The sequence below is a fragment of the Amblyomma maculatum genome, chromosome 10, assembly GCF_055883805.1.
Source record: "Amblyomma maculatum isolate TAMU_Amacu chromosome 10, ASM5588380v1, whole genome shotgun sequence".
Lineage (NCBI taxonomy): Eukaryota > Metazoa > Arthropoda > Arachnida > Ixodida > Ixodidae > Amblyomma > Amblyomma maculatum.
In genome coordinates, this window is record NC_139353.1 from 35,094,121 (window position 1) to 35,114,855 (window position 20,735).

The window sequence follows — 20,735 nt, forward strand, 5'->3', positions numbered from 1 at the left end:
AAACTTAATTTATCGCTTTTTCAGTTTTGCGATATCCAGCCAGCACAGAGTGAAAGAGACCCTTGACGCAAGATTCAATTAAGTTCAACTTTTATTTTCTTTCATGGAAAGGGGAAGCTGATGCAAAAGCCTGGCTTGCCTGACAAAGGCATCAGCACCCATATAAAGTTGACAGGACAGTTCCCCTTCATGTTCTCATTTCGCGTCACTTCAGGTGTTCTGCTACTGTTCGGCGCCTCGTTCTCCCTCCCGGCGGCGCGGAGACAGCCCGCTGAAAGCATTTAATGCCCAAAACATTCGCAGTGGTTAAACGTAGTTCAAGAAAGTTTGACGAGCGATGTGTTAAGCTAGCACGATTTTACTAATACGATTTGCAGTGCTGTCATCATAGCGCGCCTATCACGCGATCTCTGATGTTATTGAGAATCAAATACCCTTTAAGGTCTACGGTCAAGGTCAAATGTCAAGTGGTCAGTTAGCCACGTGGTAATGAACAAGCTTATCCATATATAGCATAGTACACGTACTTGACTGGACGAAACTTGTCGCTAGACAGGCTAAGTTCCAGCTAGGCCTTGACTCAGTTTCAAGGTCAGCCAAAGGGAGTCAAGTTCAAATGCGCCCTGTGCATTAGCGTAGACTGTGGCTACATATTCAGGGGCGCCGCATGCTGACTACTCAAAATACATATTCCGGAGCATTGTAGTGTTTCCACCGGGGATCAAAAGCCCTCGCAATATCCTTCGGTGTATATATCGATGGTGTTCTGAAACGCCTGAAGATGCACGCTTGGATGGACGATGGTCCAGGCGGACGAAAAAGGGGGGCGAAATCCTATCTCCCTTGCATACAAAAACAACCAGTTGTAACGCGCATGAATAGATTCGACGTATCGACGAGTTCTATTCCCAATTCCACCCTTTTTCCCCCCTCATTTGGTACGTAGGTGAACCTCCGCCCCATAACGCCAGCCCTTGCCACTCAGCGCAGATGGTGGCAAGGTAGTGCGGTATAAGGCAATGCTCAAAGCTTAAGGCGCTAAGTCAAACATGGGGTAGCGTGGGGCTCCAAATAACATACTGCCGTAAATTATTCTACTCTGTCTATACCTTCATGTGCATTGCCATTCAAAACTGTATATATAATCAGCACGAACTGCCATTTTTTTCTCTCTATGCAAATACTGATTTGTGATGTATTTGTTCGTTAGGATGTATGCTATGTGCACTTTCATTTGTTCTTAATCGTGTATATTTTCTGTTTTGGTCATTTGTCGCCGCTCATGTGAATGTCTAATGTCTAACCACAATGGACGCTTCTGTAGCGTGCGCTGACATCACAAAGGGCGCACGCGTGTCGCGCACTTCGGCAGACAGGGATACTATCGCGGCACCTTCGGTTAAGAAAGCCGCAGCTACCCAGGATGGCAGGGGACAGCAAGATCGGAACTGAAGAAAGTGATTCCATTACGTCGCTTCTAACTTTCCCAACACAGCACAGTTTTCACAACAAAACGCCAGTCGTCCGCGCCCGCATACGTCAGCGCCATGTTTCCGCGAAGCTTTCGAAATGGAAGCGGAGAGGAGGAGAAAAAAAATGGAGGGGGGGGGGGGGGGGGGGAATAGACTGCGGAAATTCTGCTGGACGAAATCCAGGTCTTCCGAGCGCGTCGCTCACTACTGGTTGTTTGTTGCTGTTCTGTTTCTCGACGTCATCTCCTTATTATATTTTGTGTGTTCACCGGGTGGGACGGCTTTGTTGTTGCCCGCGCGACGTCTCGTTGGCTGCCTCCCTTCGACCGAATACTTTTCCGCTGACTGGTATTCGCCTTCCCCGTCATTCCTTCCGCCTGGCCTCAGCAACGCGATGCGTTCCCTTCTAAAAGCGTACACATTTCTCAGGGCCACCGCTGCGGGTCGGGCGTCGCGAACGCCATTTGCATGCGGACGCACGCAGGAGTGAACGTTCATGTCTCGCTGCCTTATCTGCGACATTTTGATTTTTATCATTCGTGTAGCAATATAAACACAGCTTGTAGCACACATATCGTTCCATTGTCTCTGCATTTACCGCAGAGAACCCTCCATCGGCACTAGTAATCCATCACCATCATCACAGCCTCCAACCCAGTCGGAAAAAAACAACAGAAAATTTTCTGTTGTTACGACATAATTTCTGTGCGGTTTTTGACGGGAAACCTGTTGTGACAACAGAACTTTCTGTGGTAATATCAGAAATTTCGTTAGTTACAACAGAAAATTGGTACAGAACCACAGACAACAGAATTATACTACAGGAAAACTACAGAACTTCAGAAAAGTACTACAGAACTAAAGAAAAATCTGACTGTTACGACAGAACTGCAGAATATTTTGTCGTATTTTTGACACGGTTCTCTTTTTTTTTTCGACTGGGAAATGCCTGTAGGTGAGGTATTACATAAGGTTATTATTATTATTATTATTATTATTATTATTATTATTATTATTATTATTATTATTATTATTATTATTATTAATAGTTGGGAGTTTGACAACAACTAACTGGGAACTATTTAATGAATACGCTACAATAAATCACGAACCTTACTTAAATATAACTGCAGATCAAGAACACACTATTATCACTGAAATAATCATTGATGCAGCCTTAATATCAATCCCCCGCTCCAGTGGAAAGCTTCCGAAATATCCCAATTCCGTGCGGTAGAATGCAGACTGCCGCCAGGATGCGGAACGCACAAAACTAGTCACAACAGACGTTCAAACGGTACCCAACAATAACTATAACATTTAAGAGAAATCAAAGCAAAATGGCGATACGTTCGCCAGAAGGCCAAGACTGGATCTTGGAAACGATTCGCTTCTGGTGTAACTAGTCAAAGATTGATTGATGGATTGATTGATTGATTGATTGATTGATTGATTGATTGATTGATTGATTGATTGATTGATTGATTGAGTGAGTGAGTGAGTGAGTGAGTGAGTGAGTGAGTGAGTGAGTGAGTGAGTGAGTGAGTGAGTGAGTGAGTGGGTGGGTGGGTGAGTGAGTGAGTGAGTGAGTGAGTGAGTGAGTGAGTGAGTGAGTGAGTGAGTGAGTGAGTGAGTGAGTGAGTGAGTGATTGAACGGCCTCTATTGAATGGGAAGGCTCATGGCCATGGACGGTGGTAAAGGGGAGTAGGCAGAATCTTCATCGTTTGTACAGGTCGTCACTCAAATCATATTGCTCTGCACAGGCCACTAAGGTTAGAAGGAAAAAAAAATAGTAAGAGAAAACAAAGCGCAAGATGGGTGGAGAAAACAGGGCATTTCTGCCCGCCTTAGTAGAAATGATGCCAAGAGTACGTCCCTTAAAGAACAGGCGGATAGCTTGGGCGAATATTATAAAGGTATTACATAAGGGAGAAGCAAAACACAAACATGCAATGCAGCCAAGACTCGTTCGGCATATAGCACTCAAGAAGCCGAACGAAATTGTGTCAGCACATTACGTAAGGAAAAAGCGAACGCACACGATTTTGATGTGACCACACGGAATACTACTTCAGTACTTGAGTAATTGAATGACTGCCTCTGAGTGAACCATTGACGTGACTGGAGCGGCCGAGTTAGTGAAGGAATGAAAGAATGGGTGCGTGGATGAGTGAACTAGCGATTGATTGGATAAGCGATTATCTGAGTCGTCGGTCAGTGATGGCATCATGAATGAAGTAATGCGAAGTGACCCGATGTGGGCGGGGTGAGGTCAGATTAGTCAAGTTGTGTGAGGCAAGGCCAGGCTGCCCGGTGTTAGTGCGGGGTGAGGCGACGCGAGGCGTAGATGGAGTGAGCGCCATATAATTGTAAAGACAAATTCCGGTTAATGTTCTCTCCGCCCAAATTGCCAGCAAAGCTACCTAAAATGCGGGCTGTTCGCTATCCGTGCAACCGGTACCGGTATACTGAACAACCCGCCTTTCCTTTGAAGCCCTTCCACTGAAATCACTTCTTCCAAAATGAGCGCACTATATTGTCTATAAACAGACCTCATTGTCAGGTACAAAAGCTTCAAATCTGAAGCGGTGACAAAAAAAAAAAAAAAAAAAAGCTACCGCGATAAATTTTTCCACTAAATTAGGACCTCTTATCCTTTCTTTCCTACACTTCTGCCCAAACCTGCTGCTCATTAAGAATATTTAAAGCATACTGCATTAGAACCAAGTTCTTCCTATTTAATGCTCGCGATACATACGACTGAGCGAGCGCTCATTAATGGTTTTAAGCTGTATAAGAATAAAAATATTTCATACGCGAAGACGGGCTTCGAATTAATGGGGTTTACGGCTCACCGCGTCCTCTCCGTCGCGGCGCAGCACGAGGTCCTCGTCTCTCATCCTGCTCAATATCAAGGGTGATCGTTAATTCCGAGCCGCTGCAGGGACGACGAGGCTTCAGAGAGGTCTCCAAACTCTACACAGACGCAAGGCAGAGATAAACGGAAGCAAAGATTTGCCCCCTGCAACGAGTGCCCGCCCTTCACGTGTACAACGCAGACTCCATCTGACCGCAATAATTTTATTTGTTCAAAGAAGAATAACAAAACGTAATATTCTATAAATCGCACTTTTCAGGACATATGCTTAGAAAAGAAAGTTTTAACTACTGTCGGTGCACGAACCTGCTCAAATGTAGCTATACCTCCAAAGGCTAACCAGCTACTCGCAAACTATGCCTAACATTTCAATAGCCATACGGCTGGAATTTCAATATTCAATAGGAATGAATTTTAATTTTGATAGTGATCTATAATATGTAGGACGTTTCATCTTCTACACGGATGTTTGGATGTTTCATCATTGATAGGGATCTGCGTACACTGCAGTGGCGGAAATTTTGGAACAACGCTAGCACCTTAATCCAGAGGAAAGGGGACGTAGAGAACTCGAAAAATTGCGAACAGACTAGTAGCTTACTTTCCGTTACCTACTAAGTAATATACAATTGAATCATGGCAATGTTAGCATTTAGTCAAGCAAGGAACCATACAGGCTTTCGTAAAGGTTACACGTCAACGCCTCAAATAAACTTAACGAAGTGAGAGCGAAATGCGCAGAATATATTATCTAATCCGTATATATAACATTCACTGATTAAGAAAAAGGTGAAACCTCGACAGTCATTGTGGGACCAGGGTATCTACAGATGAACCATTGCATATGAAAGGATCGGAATATATCGATAGTGGCACAGTCCTCCATTAGGAAACTAGCAAAATTCTCCTAAGTAAAGGTGCCGAGCAAGGGGACGTCTCTCCACTACTCTTTACCACTTGCTTAGAGGAAGTATTCAGAAACCTGTCCTGGCAGCAGTCAGGGATAATCTGCGATTCGCTGATGTCATTGCCTTGTTAAGTAGCTCAAGGGACGAATAGCAAAGAACACTTGGGATAGGTACAGTGGCCGCAGATCCGGGCCACAAAAGTGAAATACCCAAAATAATAAAATTAGGAAGGAGCGCATTTGGCAGGTACTCGCAGATTATGATAGCAGCTTACCGGTATCGCTCAAGAGGAAGGCATACAACAGTTGCATCTTACCTGTATACTCACCAAACGTGGCAGAAAGGTGGAGTCGAACGAAAGGGGTTCAACTTAAACTAGGGACCACGCATAGAGCTGTGGAACGGAGAACGGTATGTGTAGCGTTAGAGATAAGAACCGTGCTCAATGGATCGGAGAAATAATTCGAATGAATGATGCTCTAGCCGAAAACAACATGAAGAAATGGGCATATTTGGCAGTACACGTAATGCTAAGGAAGGATAACCGATTGTCGCTGAGGTTAACAAATTGGATTCCAAGGGAAGGAAAGCACTGGCCGTAGCCACGGTAGAAGAAGGAAGACGAGGACCAGAAGCAGAAGCAGAAGAAGCAGAAGAAGAAGAAGAAAAAGAAAAAGAAAGAAAAGGGAAAAGCAAAATAAAAAAGAGAAAGAAGAAGAAGAAGGAGGAAAAGGGAAAAGCAAAATAAAAAAGAGAAAGAAGAAGAAGAATAAAAAGAAAGAAGAAGAGGGAAAAGCAAAATAAAAAAGAGAAGAAGAAGAAGAAGGAGGAGGAGGAGGAGGAGGAGGAGGAGGAGGAGGAGGAGGAGGAGGAGGAGGAGGAGGAGGAGGCGGCGGCTCGGTCACCGGCAGCTAATGCTTTCGCTCCACATTCGGTTCAGCGGCATTGACCCCTTCTCATTTATATGTGGGCTGGTAGCTTACGCTCTCGGGTCATACACTTAAAGGATGAGCTTAAGTGTCCGCAATAATGTAGCACCTTACACTGATAGGGCATGATAGGGGAATAACGTAGCAGGCAAAGGAAGCTTCCGCCGTTGCTATCGCAATTCAACTATAGGGTTACCCAGAGTTAAATCACAACTAATTTTTCCTCGCGCGTCCGCGATGTGGTGAGGCAGCACACGCTGTCGATTATAAACGACTCGATTTGCGCCATCCCCTTCACCAAAGAGTCCAAAACGAGCTCTTACTACGAGCGCTACCTTTATTTATTCTTGGTGTGTGGGGACCTTTTGCCTTGGAAAAAACACGGAACGCTTCGCCATCTCGCGGCGAATGCTATCGTAATTTATAAGTGGGAGCTGTTTCACCAGCTGGATGTTTTCCACGCGAGGCGAGCGCACGGTGAAGGATGGCGAAACGCCATCCAGAAGTAGAAAAGAACAAAAAGACAACTATTCGATTTAAGAAAGGAATCTCGCAGAGAGCGGACCTCCCCTCTCGTCCCTCAGTAAATATGCATGAAGCGATATACTATAAATCCTCTTGACGGTCCTAAACGCAACACCGGGATAAGCTAAAATAGTTCCTTGGCTGATATATACGTGCGCGTCAGGCAGTAAGCATACGTGTGAAAGCGACGTTCCCCCTGGCAACAGTTAATCTCAGTCAGTCACATAAATGCGGCGCTTGCTTTTCTCGGAAAGTTATTGCGCACGTGTGTTTACTCCGCCTCGACACAGTAACGTGCAGCACCACGGAAACTATACGGATGGTGCAACACATGTAAATGTCCATGGCGAGTATGTATGGGATTACATCACTGTACCTTCGCGCACAGAGGCAACCATGCATACTCCTCAAACCATACGGAGGATCCATACTGCACCTGGCGGAGACAAATATATTGGTTTAAACTACGTCGTCAATTCAAGGGTTTCCAAGTCCGGCGAAGCAACACGTGCGGTACGAGGGACGTCGTATTATTCGTGTAGTCCCCGACAGTCATCATAACGGCGCCGAAGTAGGTCACCATAACATACTTTCTGCGTTCACCGCATTTGTCAGCGAAAAGTCCAGAAGGTGTTCAGTTGTGAAGATTGAAAGAGCCTGCACGCGCGCGCGCGCACGAGCGCGTGCGTGCTTGCGTGCGGTGAAAAGTTCTGGCTTTTCCACAACGCGTCGTTACCCTTTCTTCCACTTTCCGCCGTGAACATTCAACGGCGTAACCTGCGGGTCGACCCTTATAGCGCCCTACAGGTGCTACAGCTTGCTGAAGCTGTACTGAAATTTTGGGGACAGTAACGATGCAAAAGCGCTCTGGAAATAGTATACAGATAATTTGTAATTAATTACATTTTCCTCAAATTTAATTTGCAATCAATTGATTACTTTTCAAGTACCAAAGCCTTGATTAATTCAATTACATTCTTTCTGCACAGGTTATCGCTAATCAACTACTACTTTACAAACAAGGCTACAGAGGCAAAGCGTCCCTGACGATGAAATTGTGTCAAAATGGCAGCCTGATTATGCGCACCGTCGACGGATGATGTCAGTAGTTCATCGAGAACTTTAGAAAACAACTGATGTTAAAAATTAGCACCGTCTAAAAATATTTTAAGCAAGTCACACTAGTTTATTGCAGTCTGAGTGGGTTTGTATTATGTTATTAAATTTGTAATACGGGCAAAGCAAGGGTAATCGGATGACTGTTCTGTAATGCTTCAGTTGCTTTTCTGTGACTCTAATTGGCCACTGCAATCAGTTACACTTCATGTGGAGTAATTGTGATTGTAATCGGCCGCTTATTTCCTGCAATGTGTCCAAAGCAATACCGAGAAAGGCGGTACTCACGTGATCGCGGAATTTTCACGGCTTTTGGCGCAGAACAAGACGCAGTCTCTGCCTGTCTGTTTCCACTCATTCCCTGTCTCTATTTAATGTCTCACTTCCCGGTCGGAAAAAAACCACAGAAAATGTTCTGTTGTTACTATAGAAGTTATATGCGGTTTTTGACAGGAAGCCTGTTGCGACAACAGAACGTTCTCTAGTAACATCAGAAATTTCTGTAGTTACGAAAGAAAAGTGCTACAGAACTACAGACAACAGAAATATACTACTGAAAAATTACAGAACTACAGAAAAGTACTACAGAACTACAGAAAAATCTGATGGTTACGACAGAACTACAGAATATTTTGTCGTATTTTTGACACGGTTGTGTAGCTTTTTTCGACTGGATTTGGCCCAGATCGTGCGGACGTTATAATTTTTGCGTTCGTCAGTGTGCGTACACGGTATAACAAATGCGTGACATTGCATAGTCGAGGACTGGTATCGTATTTTTTTAGGCGTACTGCTTTTCACTTTACTACTCCCCACCCCCTGCGACGCTTCACAGCGCTCCTTTTAACTGCACGCTATTCCGTGCGACCCAGCCGCACTGCCTTGCGCATAAGTTATCTTAAAACAAATTTCGTTTCCAAACACATATGTCACCTCGTTTCGTTGGCTGGAATAGTTTATAGTCACGTCGTCGCCGCTGCTGCTGCAGCTGCTCGTTCTTTTTCGCCCAGACTGGATGGCCGGCAATTCGGCCGTAAATCAACTCTGCCTTTATTTCTCTCTCCCTCCTCATTTCCTGGTTCGGATACGCTTCGGGATCCTTTGTTTTGTTTCGCTTGTCAGCGGCGCGCGAGAATAACGACCGGGACGTCAAATGTGTCCGCCGCCGCGTAGTTGGCTTCGCTTGCGCGGCTGCTCACTTCCGCAATACACGGCCGTTAGGGAGCAAGCTGGCGGTGATAAAATTTCTAATTGTTTCCTGCCACCGAAAGGCAATATGGTGAATGAATGTAAATGGAATAAAAAAATTTAAAGAGCGCTGCAAAATCTACATTGGGGTATTGCGAAAGCACGAATGCTGCTGTTGGTTGCTTCTGGTTGCTTCTATAGTAGCTTAATTCACTTCTTGTTTACCCCTTTTAGTCTTTGGTACTTTCAAATTGGGCGCCAATCCCTTCCTATGCCCTTTTTCGGCTCTACTTCCGGTTGCGTGACGTCACATCCTTGACGTCATATCCACTACGGCACCCGTTTCTCTCTTTCCGCTTTCACTTCCACCTTCCTTCCTTCCCTTACGGCGCGGTTTAGGTGTCCACAGAAGAAGTGTGGCAGATACTACGCCTCTCCTTTCCTGAGAACCAGAACTCTATAACGCAGACTGAGACGCCCCCTATGAGTTGCTGATGGCGCACACCAACTACAATGTTCCTGAACAGTCCTGAAAAATGAGTACTGAGCCAGGGTAGCCGAGTTTGATGTCGGCCGCAGTGGCCGCGCATCTGCAGAGGCGAAACGCAAGGCGCCCGTGTATTGCGCTACTGAGTGCACGTTAAAGAATTCCGGCTAGTCGAATTTATCAGTAGCCTTCCATTACACATGGAGTCGCTCAAAGTCTGAGTGGCTTTGACACGTTAAACTCCGCAAACCAAACTGAACAAAATCCCTGAGCAGTTCACCAGAACGCCGCACGTGGCGCGTCACCAACAAACTATGATATTCGGACCAATCCAATCCGGCTTTTCGGCGTCAAGCACCGTGATACCGGCGTTGAAACATGGGCTCCGCTGCTGAAGGATCTCGAAAGCAACACGATCAAACAGCTCTGACAGAATTCATCCGAAAGATAAGACCCAAGACAAAAAGCGCCTCACGCTCGACATTGACATTTACTGGGCTAACTAACCAGCAGCCTATGCGCCTTGCTTCGAGAACGACCACCACGACGAAGTCAACTTTCACCGACCGCTTGGTGGCGCACTTTCGATGACCTCCTCAACTTTCGACGGCTTTCGGAGCGCCTTTCCTTTTCTCATCAACTCCTTCTCCTTCGTTCGCCAGTCCTCTCAGGTCACGCCACTGACTAAATTCTGCATTTCCTCACGTACGTGCCCGAGCAAAAACCGGGAAATAAATATACAGAAGGAAGAAATCGCTTGGTGAATACGCAATGAAACATGTCGTACAGCTGGGATAGTTGGCTCTGCACTTCTGCAGGCCACGGCGTCGGGAACTGGACGAGGCGAAGTGGAAGGCAAAGAAAAACAAAGTAAACCTGCAGTGCCCCCTTTCCACCGACATCCCACCTCCGACCGATCTTGGCACCCTTATATATATATCCCATTCCCAACGTGTCATCATCTCGTATACACCATATCCCCCGGTCTTCTCCCACACGATTCCGTGCTGTCTTCGCGCTGAACCGGAACCTATAAATTACTTTTTATGTTTATTGACTCTTTTCTCTTCTATTCATCAATTCTCGTCCACATCGAGCGGCAGGAATCGGAACCAGTTCCCCTTCGTTGCCCACACACTTCCTGTTCATCCTGTGCCCAGCTTCCTCGCCCAGCCCTGCGCCATCCTCCCCGCCCTCTGGACAGCTCTGGCTCAGTGCTCTGGCGCGAAGAGCCCAACCATCTACAACCCCGAAATACATATATGAAGTCCAATATCACTCCTAGCTATATTGCCCCATTTCTTTTTTTGTGTGTGTGCCTGTTCTTCACTTCGCTTCTTCTCTGACCATAGCTCAACTGCATGGTGCATCCAGGAAGTTAAATTTGTCACCATTATGCCTACCACTTTCCCAGAAAATACCATTCCTTTCCTTTTCCCAGTTCTTGGTCGACATGTTATTGCAAACGCTTCCCGGTATTCCATTCCACCTTTCTAGAGTTTTGCTTTATTTACTCACTTCCGTCTTTGGCGGCCCTTCACATTCGTGCGTTTTTTTTTTTTTTTTTTTTTTTTTATCTCGAGATACCAACAGCGTCCCCGCAAAGAAACGAAGCATCGTCTGGTCAAGTAACGGCACCCTCTAACCTACCGTAACGCATTTCATATCCGGTAAAGGAAACTTAGTGTTGAATGTTTTTTTTTTTTTTATTATTATTATTATTATTTTATTTTGCGGTTCAGAAGAATCCAAGTGAAAAATCAATATCCGCCTGAAAGTCTACGTGCGGCTTCAACAAAGAACATTCAAGACTGACGCAACTCTACTATTCTTTTCCCATACGCACTGCATTGATTTCTTTGGTTTTCTTTTTTTTTTTTTTTCGCTTCTCTCTCTTTTCATGAAAGGCCGAAGAGACATCTTGTCTTAGGTACCAAAGAGCTTGAGCCATCGAAGAAATGAGAAAACAAGGCTTCGCGTCACTTGGAGCTTATCTTCCTCCACAGTGTTCATGACTTCGAGCAACGCGTAGCAGTTCGTCTGAAAGCCGCCTAGTGGCGCGAACGTATGCTAAAGTCCGTATTCTGGTCCAGTCAGAGCGGCAGACTTTGACATACGTATTATACTTTTAACATGTCACCTGGGGCTGCCGATACAAGCGGGTGGTTCCCGACGCCCCAGTAATAATAACGATTCACAGGAAGGGAAAGGCGCAGTATCTGTCACACTTGTTTCTGTGGACACCTTAACCCCGCCGTAAGGGAAGGGAGGAAGGTGGGAGTTAAAGTGGAAAGAGAGAAAGAGGAGCCGTAGTGGAGGGTTACGGAGTAATTTCGACCACCTGGGGATCTTAACGCGCGCTCGCACAGCAACGTCCCCGGCCAGTCCTACCCCTGGAGCAGTAGAAGCAAGTTCTGTCAAGCGCGCGGTTGGACGACCTGCTGTAGCTGATTGGCCAGGCCTGGGCGGTGGCCACGGCAAGAGGACTCCTGGGCGCGTATTCCGAGTTAGCGTCGTTATCGAAGTGCCGCTACCTCACGTGACCTCGAGTCATCTCATTGGTCGAAACGCCGGAACCGGATGTTGCCACTACAGAACCGGAAGAGGTGGCAACATCATGTTCCGGCGTTTTCACCAATCAAATGACTCGAGGTCGAGGAGATAGCGACACTTTCGATAACGATGCAAACTCGAAATACGGGCCCTGGATTGAGTCTCCTCCCTATAATGCTCGTCCTCTTTCAGGCCTATATATGCTTTCCTCCTCTATATGCTAATAAATCTTAATACTAATACTATTCCTACCCTACTGAAAAAAATTGTATGAGGCAATAACCTCACATTTTCTCACACAATCTCACTCAATTCCCGTACGAAATCACATACAAGTCGCATATAATTGCATAAGGTCTCATAGTTTCTTATACATTATCATAAATTATGTACAATATTTTAAGATCATGATGTGCACCGTATAAGAGTCTATGCGATTAGATTATATTTTATGAGGTTATTGCCCGTAGAACTTTTGGTTTTTCAGTAGGGTACTATAGACAGTTTCGCAACCAGCACAGTCAAAGAGCCCCAACTATTGTACAGAGAAGCAGGCACGCCTTTGAAAATTCGTGGCAAGTACACCCGGCGTCAAAAAGTTCGCTCCGCATGAGTTGCAGCGAAAAATACCATCTGCGTGTATAGCCTGGGCCCACGGCCCGAAAATTACAAAATGTGACGATTTCACGTCCCAAAGTGGATGCTGCAGGGGTCGTATTTCATAAGCCTCACTTTTCCATTTCATCCGGTGACGACAGCGTCAGAAGAAAGCAGCGAGTGGCCAGTGTCCCAGATATCACAAGACAGCGGCTTCCGCCGCTGGCGACAGCCAACGGCGCGTTGCGGCAAACCATCCTGGCTGCGTCATATGCAGCCAATGCTGAGGTGAGGTGCGGTCGCTTCCCACGGACGCTTGAAGGCTGCAGCTTCGCCGGCCAGCCAATGACAGAGGGTCAAACGGATATGAAATCGTTAAAAAAAAAAAAAATGGAGAATGGGAGCTCACGGCCCCTGGGAGCCGTATTACGCCACGCTCGTATCCCACTGTCACAAATGTGCCACAAAGCGATCATTTTGGATCGGCGGACGTATCGATAAAAAGGAGCGGAGCCTAACTGATAGGTCTGCGACACCTTTTCGTGACGTGAATGCGATCATTGCGTAATTCTATTCCTAGTGTCGATTTTCGGGTTACCTGCAACGGATTGCACAAAATTCGTCACTCCCGCAGGTCACGTGCTCCGTTAAACTTTCGGCTCCTGCTGACCCACGTTTTTCTGTCTGTTCGCTTTTCGCCCCTTCATTTCTACACCCAGAGCACAGCTCGGGCATATGCCCAAGCATAGCGAGATATATACCGCGCATTTCATTTCATTTCTCTTTCTTTCTTTCTTTCTTTCTTTCTTTCTTTCTTTCTTTCTTTCTTTCTTTCTTTCTTTCTTTCTTTCTTTCTTTCTTTCTTTCTTTCTTTCTTTCTTTTCTTTTCTTTTCTTTATTTTAAGATCATGATGTGCCCCGTATAAGAGTCTATGCGATTAGATGATATTTTATGAGGTTATTGCCCGTAGAACTTTTGGTTTTTCAGTAGGGTACTATAGACAGTTTCGCAACCAGCACAGTCAAAGAGCCCCAACTATTGTACAGAGAAGCAAGCACGCCTTTTCTTTTCTTTTCTTTTCTTTTCTATCTTATCCTATCCTATCCTATCCTATCCTATCCTATCCTATCCTATCCTATCCTATCCTATCCTATCCTTACCTTACCTTACCTTACCTTACCTTACCTTACCTTACCTTACCTTACCTTACCTTACCTTACCTTACCTTACCTTACCTTACCTTACCTTACCTTACCTAACCTAACCTAACCATGCAATTTAGGGCGTCGGGCTCATTCGATCAGGAATAGTCGTGTTACGCGTCAGAGTCTCGAAGGGATACAGAGCGGGCGAGAACCTCCACCGGAGTAAAGCGGTGAATTCACGCGCAGTATGCTGTCAACGAGGCCCTCTATCACCCTGTTTATTTCTCCTTTACAACCATTCCCGAAAGTATTTTATTTTATTATAAATAAAGCAGGTCAATGATCCAGCTTAATCAAGAACAAAAAGGCTGAAATTGGACGAACAGAATGTGGGAAACAACAAAAGCCAAGCAACGTGCAAAGGCTGCTACGCAGAAATAACACTTCGATTATAAGGCGAATTGGCACTTACATCCCTTCTCATCCTCATTACCCTTGCCTTTCCCAATCGTCACCACCCCTAGCTCGGAATTTCCTCAACTTCAGACTGGCTATCGACCTATATATCTGTCAAGTCGCCACCGTCGCCACCTTCCTAAAAGGCAGGCCCTTCCTAAATGTCAAATCATATAGTACTGCTAAGTTTACGTCAAAGCAGGGGAGCCATGCACTTCGGTCACGTTTTCGGAGTGACAACCTTTACACAGACCTCCAATATTATGCACTGGTTTTAACGAAGTCTTAATAATAATAATAATAATAATAATAATAATAATAATAATAATAATAATAATAATAATAATAATAATAATAATAATAATAATAATAATAATAATTTTATTTTGCATCAAGTAGAACACACAAGATGGGAGACCTGCAGAAAAAGCTGTCAAAGACAGCTTGACGAGGCCGCAGGCCCCCTTACACACTGGTCATTTCACAGCGTCGCCAAAAACAGAAGGCCACAGAAGAAATCTAAAGTCATAGTGATAAGCACTGAAGCATGATTAACATCAAGCATGAAGCATACTATTAAATGTGGCCCCTGCGGTTATCGGTCGTTCACGGCTCGAAGTCAGCGCCAGGCGGCTCTCGTAACGGACCGAGCACGATGTAAACAAACCGAGAACCCAGAATATCCTGCTGTGATGTTGTATCCTAGAAAACACCTGGCTTAATTTTTAACTTCAATTCTGTTTGGCTTGTCTGGAACTGCAACGAATAAGAAATGTGTTGTTGTGTTATATGGAGCATAAGCGACTGATGTTGTCGTGCACCAACCACAGGGATTTCAAATATCTGGCAGCTTTGAAGGAAACCTCCAAAATATGATTTACAATTTTTAAATTTGTCAAGAAGCTTGGACTTTCTCGAAAATTCAAAAAGCCAGGACACGTCGACGAGTGCATTTTCTCTTATGAGTAAACAATTGGGTGAATAGATATGCATTCAGAATAAAATGAGTGAAAAACAACGTTTTCCTCAGATCTCCAACTTTGCTCATGAACTTAAAATGTACATTATGGTGACCGCTTTCCCGCACAGCTCACATGTTGGCGTCTCTTCTTTGTCAAGAATAAAACTGTGTTGGCGGTGTGTATCCAAAGAGAAAACAACATAAAACGAATAAAATGAATCGTTCTTTGTGTGAGAATGGGTGCCATTCTGCTACGATATATGTTTTACTAGGTGTATATTGTAAGAAGTGTCAGACGAAGTAGAGGCAGTTCAACGATTTCCTCTTGCGTACTGGCAGTTAGAGTCACAACTCGGAGGTCGAAAATCGCCGAGAGAACAACACGATGATGGGCTTGTGCAGTATCGATCCCTTCTTTGTCTTCGCCTTTCCGGCTCACCTCAATCAACCATATTATGCACCAACTATTCCAACTGTTAACACTATGCCACAACTTCATTTCGTAAATTTGCGCTTCTAGAATACTTTTTCCGCTCATTTTCTTCGCAAGGATGTCAGGTGTAGGTGTCAGGTGTCAGACTTTCGGACTGAAGTCGGAAGAAGACGAAGCACCCACCGACAGGTGTCGCCACAACGGCTGCTTCCCGGCGGCGTCGACGACGGTGTGTGCGTGTGCGGTCAGTGGGCGCTGCTGCGCTGGCCTCAGGCGAACGCCGAGGAGCGGCCCGGGGCGCCCGGACACCGACCACCGACGCCCAGCGCCACCGCACGGGGGGCACCATGACCAGCGACGGCACAGAAGCGTGAGACATCAATGTGTTCCTTGTGGTGCATAGAAATAGTTAACTTTCAACTTGCTGCACCGACTCGAAGCTGTAGAAAACTATAAAAGTGGCACAAGGGTTAGTCTGATGAACTAAACACTCCGTGGAGCATGGAACTTGCATAAACAGCGATAAAGAGACAACACGCAACAACTATCAACTCAAATATTAAAAAATGCAAATTGAACTACTGCAAAGCTACACCTCTTCCCGTTGAAACAACTTCTCGTTAGTAGTCGGTGCTTGTTTAACTTTACACCTCATTGTTATACTGTCTGTCCATGTTCCCCGCACTGTTTGGTTCATTGTACAATGCAGTAGCCCGACACCTCGCCGTTATAAAAGGTTAGTCGCCTGGAAGTAAATGCGTTGCCACATGTATTACTCCCTAAGGAAGTCAGCCACTACTTCCAAATACACGAACCGCAAAAGGGACAATTAACCCAGTTACTCTCATCGGGAGTATTTCAAAGGTTAGATCGTCTGGGAGTAAATGCGCTGCTTCAAGCACATTACTCCCTTGGGAAGTCAGCCATTACTGCCAGCTAGTGACACGAACCGCAAAGGGACAATTAGCCTAGTTACTCTCCTCGGGAGTATTTCAAAGGTTAGATCGTCAGGGAGTAAATGCGCTGCCACAAGCATATTACTCCCTTGGGAAGTCAGCCATTACTGCCAGCTAGTGACACGAACCGCAAAGGGACAATTAGCCTAGTTACTCTCCTCGGGAGTATTTGAAAGGTTAGATCGTCAGGGAGTAAATGCGCTGCCACAAGCATATTACTCCCTCGGGAAGTCAGCCATTACTGCCAGCTAGTGACACGAACCGCAAAGGGACAATTAGCCTAGTTACTCTCCTCGGGAGTATTTCAAAGGTTAGATCGTCAGGGAGTAAATGCGCTGCCACAAGCATATTACTCCCTTGGGAAGTCAGCCATTACTGCCAGCTAGTGACACGAACCGCAAAGGGACAATTAGCCTAGTTACTCTCCTCGGGAGTATTTGAAAGGTTAGATCGTCAGGGAGTAAATGCGCTGCCACAAGCATATTACTCCCTTGGGAAGTCAGCCATTACTGCCAGCTAGTGACACGAACCGCAAAGGGACAATTAGCCTAGTTACTCTCTTCGGGAGTATTTCAAAGGTTAGATCGTCAGGGAGTAAATGCGCTGCCACAATCACATTACTCCCTTGGGAAGTCAGCCATTACTGCCAGCTAGTGACACGAACCGCAAAGGGACAATTAGCCTAGTTACTCTCCTCGGGAGTATTTGAAAGGTTAGATCGTCAGGGAGTAAATGCGCTGCCACAAGCATATTACTCCCTCGGGAAGTCAGCCATTACTGCCAGTGACACGAACCGCAAAGGGATAATTAGCCTAGTTCTTCTGCGCGGGAAGTAAGAGCTGCAGTTACGCTCTACCCGGTGTTGATACAGGGTGTATTGACGTAAGGGCCGAGGCGGTTAGGATGACCCGCGTGGCATAAGCGAGAAATATATGTCAGAGACGTACCGGCTAGAAGCGTGTAACCTTGTCGTTGTGGCATGTGCGATAAAGCGATAAAGAAACACGACAATACGTTACAAGACAACCAAGGAAAAATAAAACGCGTATGACGGCGACCGCGCGTCGTGCTGCTCCGCTCTCTGTAAAACAGTGATTAAAAACCTTCCCGGGTAGCTTTCGCGTACTACCCCTACGTGGAAACGAGAGGTATGTCCCACCTGGCGTAGTCGCACATTCCGGACGAACTCTGAAACCTGGTGCTGACTGCGTCGTGGTCGAAATTCCCGAAGCCCTCCACTACGGCGTTATCTCATAGCGTGAGCAGCTTTGAGACATTGAACCCTATAAACCAAATCAAACCGCGTCGTGAACATTTGATGCACACTGTAGGCTGCAGGAACCGGGGCGCTCGCCCTACTGCCCCGCGTCATAGGGGCACTGCTACCGATAGGGCCACCGAAAAAGGACGCAGCTTCTGCAAGCGAGTGCCTTGCAAATATCCTATATACACGATCGCGGAAATCGACGAGACACCGCGCAGCAACATTATAGAACCTAACCTCTCTCTCCTTTCTGGACACAAGCGATTAGCAATTACTCCTTATTCCGTGCGAACATCTGCTGGCCATCGACGAGGAGATACGGTTATAATATTCTTAATGCACCATAACACTGCTGTATCACTGTAGACACTTTCGTTATGCCCAAGCACCGCATTCTGGAACAGTTCTTCGGAAACGCGTTCAGAAACCTTTTTGAAATGCAAGGAAAAAGCATTCTTTGCGCAAAGTTATCTACATTGGTCCGGCATCATCGTTCCGAACTGTTCTCATTAAGAAGCGTGCTTTTAAAAAAGTGCAGATCGCGCGCACTGAGGCGGGGCAGGCAAGCACGAGACAAGTCACGAAGTCATGTCCTAAACCATGCAGTCAGTCATCAGTCGCCAAGGCAAAAAAGAAAAGAAGAAAAAGACGTGCTCACGTGTCTGGCTATAACGGAGCAAGAACAAAATATACGGCTCTTCTTGAAGGGCCTAGGCCCGGTCGCATTATGTCGCGTTAAACCTCTTCTTCTTATTCCTCCTCCTCCTCTTCCTCGAAGGGAGCTGCACCATCAGCCAGCTTAGCTTTCGTCCTCCTCCTCCTCTTCCTCGAAAGGAGCTGCACCATCAGCCAGCTTAGCCTTTTGGGCACAGATGCGTGTCGCTCATCTCTCTATTCAATTATAGACAACGAAAAGTTTGGTTCTGCGAGTAGGTGAAGCAAAAGCGATTCAGCAGAACCGATTATAACTGACGAATAAAAATGGGCTTCCGCCTTAATGTTAGGACGCGATAGCATTCATTGGTCCCTTCAGCGATCTATAGGATCCTCTCTGCCTCTCACTTCGCAGACACGGACCCTTTACTTCTGCTTGTCACTCGCCACAAGGCACAGAAGAGTGCCACTTTATCCAACTGTACTGACGGTCATCAAGACACGTTTTCCTTGAACTGTACTGAAATGAAAACTGGGGTGACGTGGGATGCGAACCCGGAACCCTTGGGTTGCGAGTCAGGCTAGTGTTTGGATGGAGGCGAAACACAAAGGGGTCCCATCCCGCTGTGCGATATCAGTGGACGTTGAAAAAACCCCGGCTGGGCGGAATTAAGAGCCGTGCACTACAGCGTCTCTCGTATAGCTTGAGTTGCTTTCGGACGTCATAAATTGCGTAAAAAGAACCGCGCTAAAATTGCATCTGAATAAAGTGCAACCTTATAACCAATTTATCTGGAATTTATCTCGAATACCACTACCTTCTTTCTGATCTTTTTGTATTATTAATCTGGGCTGCAAGCGGTTTTTTTTTGTGTTGTTTTTGTATTCTTAATCTCAGCTGTTTTAATTTTTACGCTTTTTATTTGCGCTCTAGTGTTCTTGTCGTACAGTACTTTAAAAAACGGTGTTTGTGCTTTCAGTTTTTCTCTTTTCTGCACCTTTGATTTTGAACAAAGTATCATCAAAACGCTTCGTGACTTCCCCCCCCCCCCTCCCTATGCAATACCCTTCCCGGAGGGCCTTTAGAGTATTTAAATAAATAAATAAATAATCTGATGTTCTAACTAATTTCAATTTCGTGTGACGTCAAGACCCTCTAATGACCTACCCGGATTTATATTTAACGTCACTCTTAACGACATCCCGCTATAAAAAAGAAATGTACCAGATGAGGTTGCAGATCAAGCAACCCTACGATGCGATAAACCAGCCATTATCCATGCAGCGGTCAATTTCCCTGCAGGAAATCATCCTCTACAGGCGACCGGCTTTCCTGACAATAGAAACCCCCCTCATCGCGCAGCTATTAAAGAGGCCGCGATCCAACGACACGGGTTATCGGCTCCACCAACCCATGCTAGACACATCAGGTGACGGGGAATCATTTCCTGTGCGCGAGCATTGTATTGCCTCACGGTCTGTCCCAGTCTCGGTTGTTACGAACGGTAAAGGTCATATATTTCCCAACACCACTGGCTGCCTTTGAAGGCTCTGGGGCCACGAGAAAGTCGAGACAGTAACCCTTATCTATCAGCCGGCCGCAAACACGCCCAGAGGGCCATTAATTTCTCGCCTCTGTGGCGACTCACGAAGAGCGTATATACGACCCAACGGAAATGTATCACGACATCACCGAGAACTTTAAGCGGCGAGACAAAAAGAAAAAAACAACAAAAGGCTACCGTCTTCAAGAAGTCAGTAGAGACACTTTCCTTTAGATAACTAGAGGGGGAAAAAGCGTTTTGTCACAAAACACCGGAAGTTCGACACGCACTGCCACCAAGGGACCAAAGGGACGAGAGGGCAAAGGTCGCGCACGCACGCTCCAGCGCTTTTGGCGCTAAAAAGAGAGCTAGAAAAAGAAAGGTGCGAAAGCGATTAGCGCGCGCAACGATGAACACATCTGCGTGAGAAAACTTCGCTGTAGAAGGAAAGACTGGCCGACGTACGCCAATGCAATACGGTGAAGTAATCACTCGCGAAGGGAAAGGCTGCTATTGAAGGCCTCAATACGTGGGCGTCGCTACGAGCTTTTTCTTTTTTTTTTTTTTTTTTTTTTTTTTTCACCTTCTGGCAACCTTTTTCTCTCCGTCCCCGCGTGCACGAATGCGTTACACAAGCTCCTAAGCAGGCTGATTTGCCCAGAACGAG

At 45.9% G+C, this 20,735-nt stretch overlaps 1 protein-coding gene and 1 long non-coding RNA gene across 3 annotated transcripts in view; both read right to left on the bottom strand.

The window, feature by feature from the left end:
• LOC146176135 (uncharacterized) overlaps positions 1-20,735 on the bottom strand; it is a 350,013-nt gene that overhangs the window by 192,734 nt on the left and 136,544 nt on the right. The window lies entirely within an intron of this gene.
• LOC146176136 (uncharacterized) lies at positions 13,436-14,630 on the bottom strand. Its single transcript, XR_014701162.1, has 2 exons — positions 13,916-14,630; positions 13,436-13,855 (listed from the first exon to the last, which is right to left on the bottom strand). It is a non-coding gene; the product is annotated as an uncharacterized LOC146176136 (long non-coding RNA).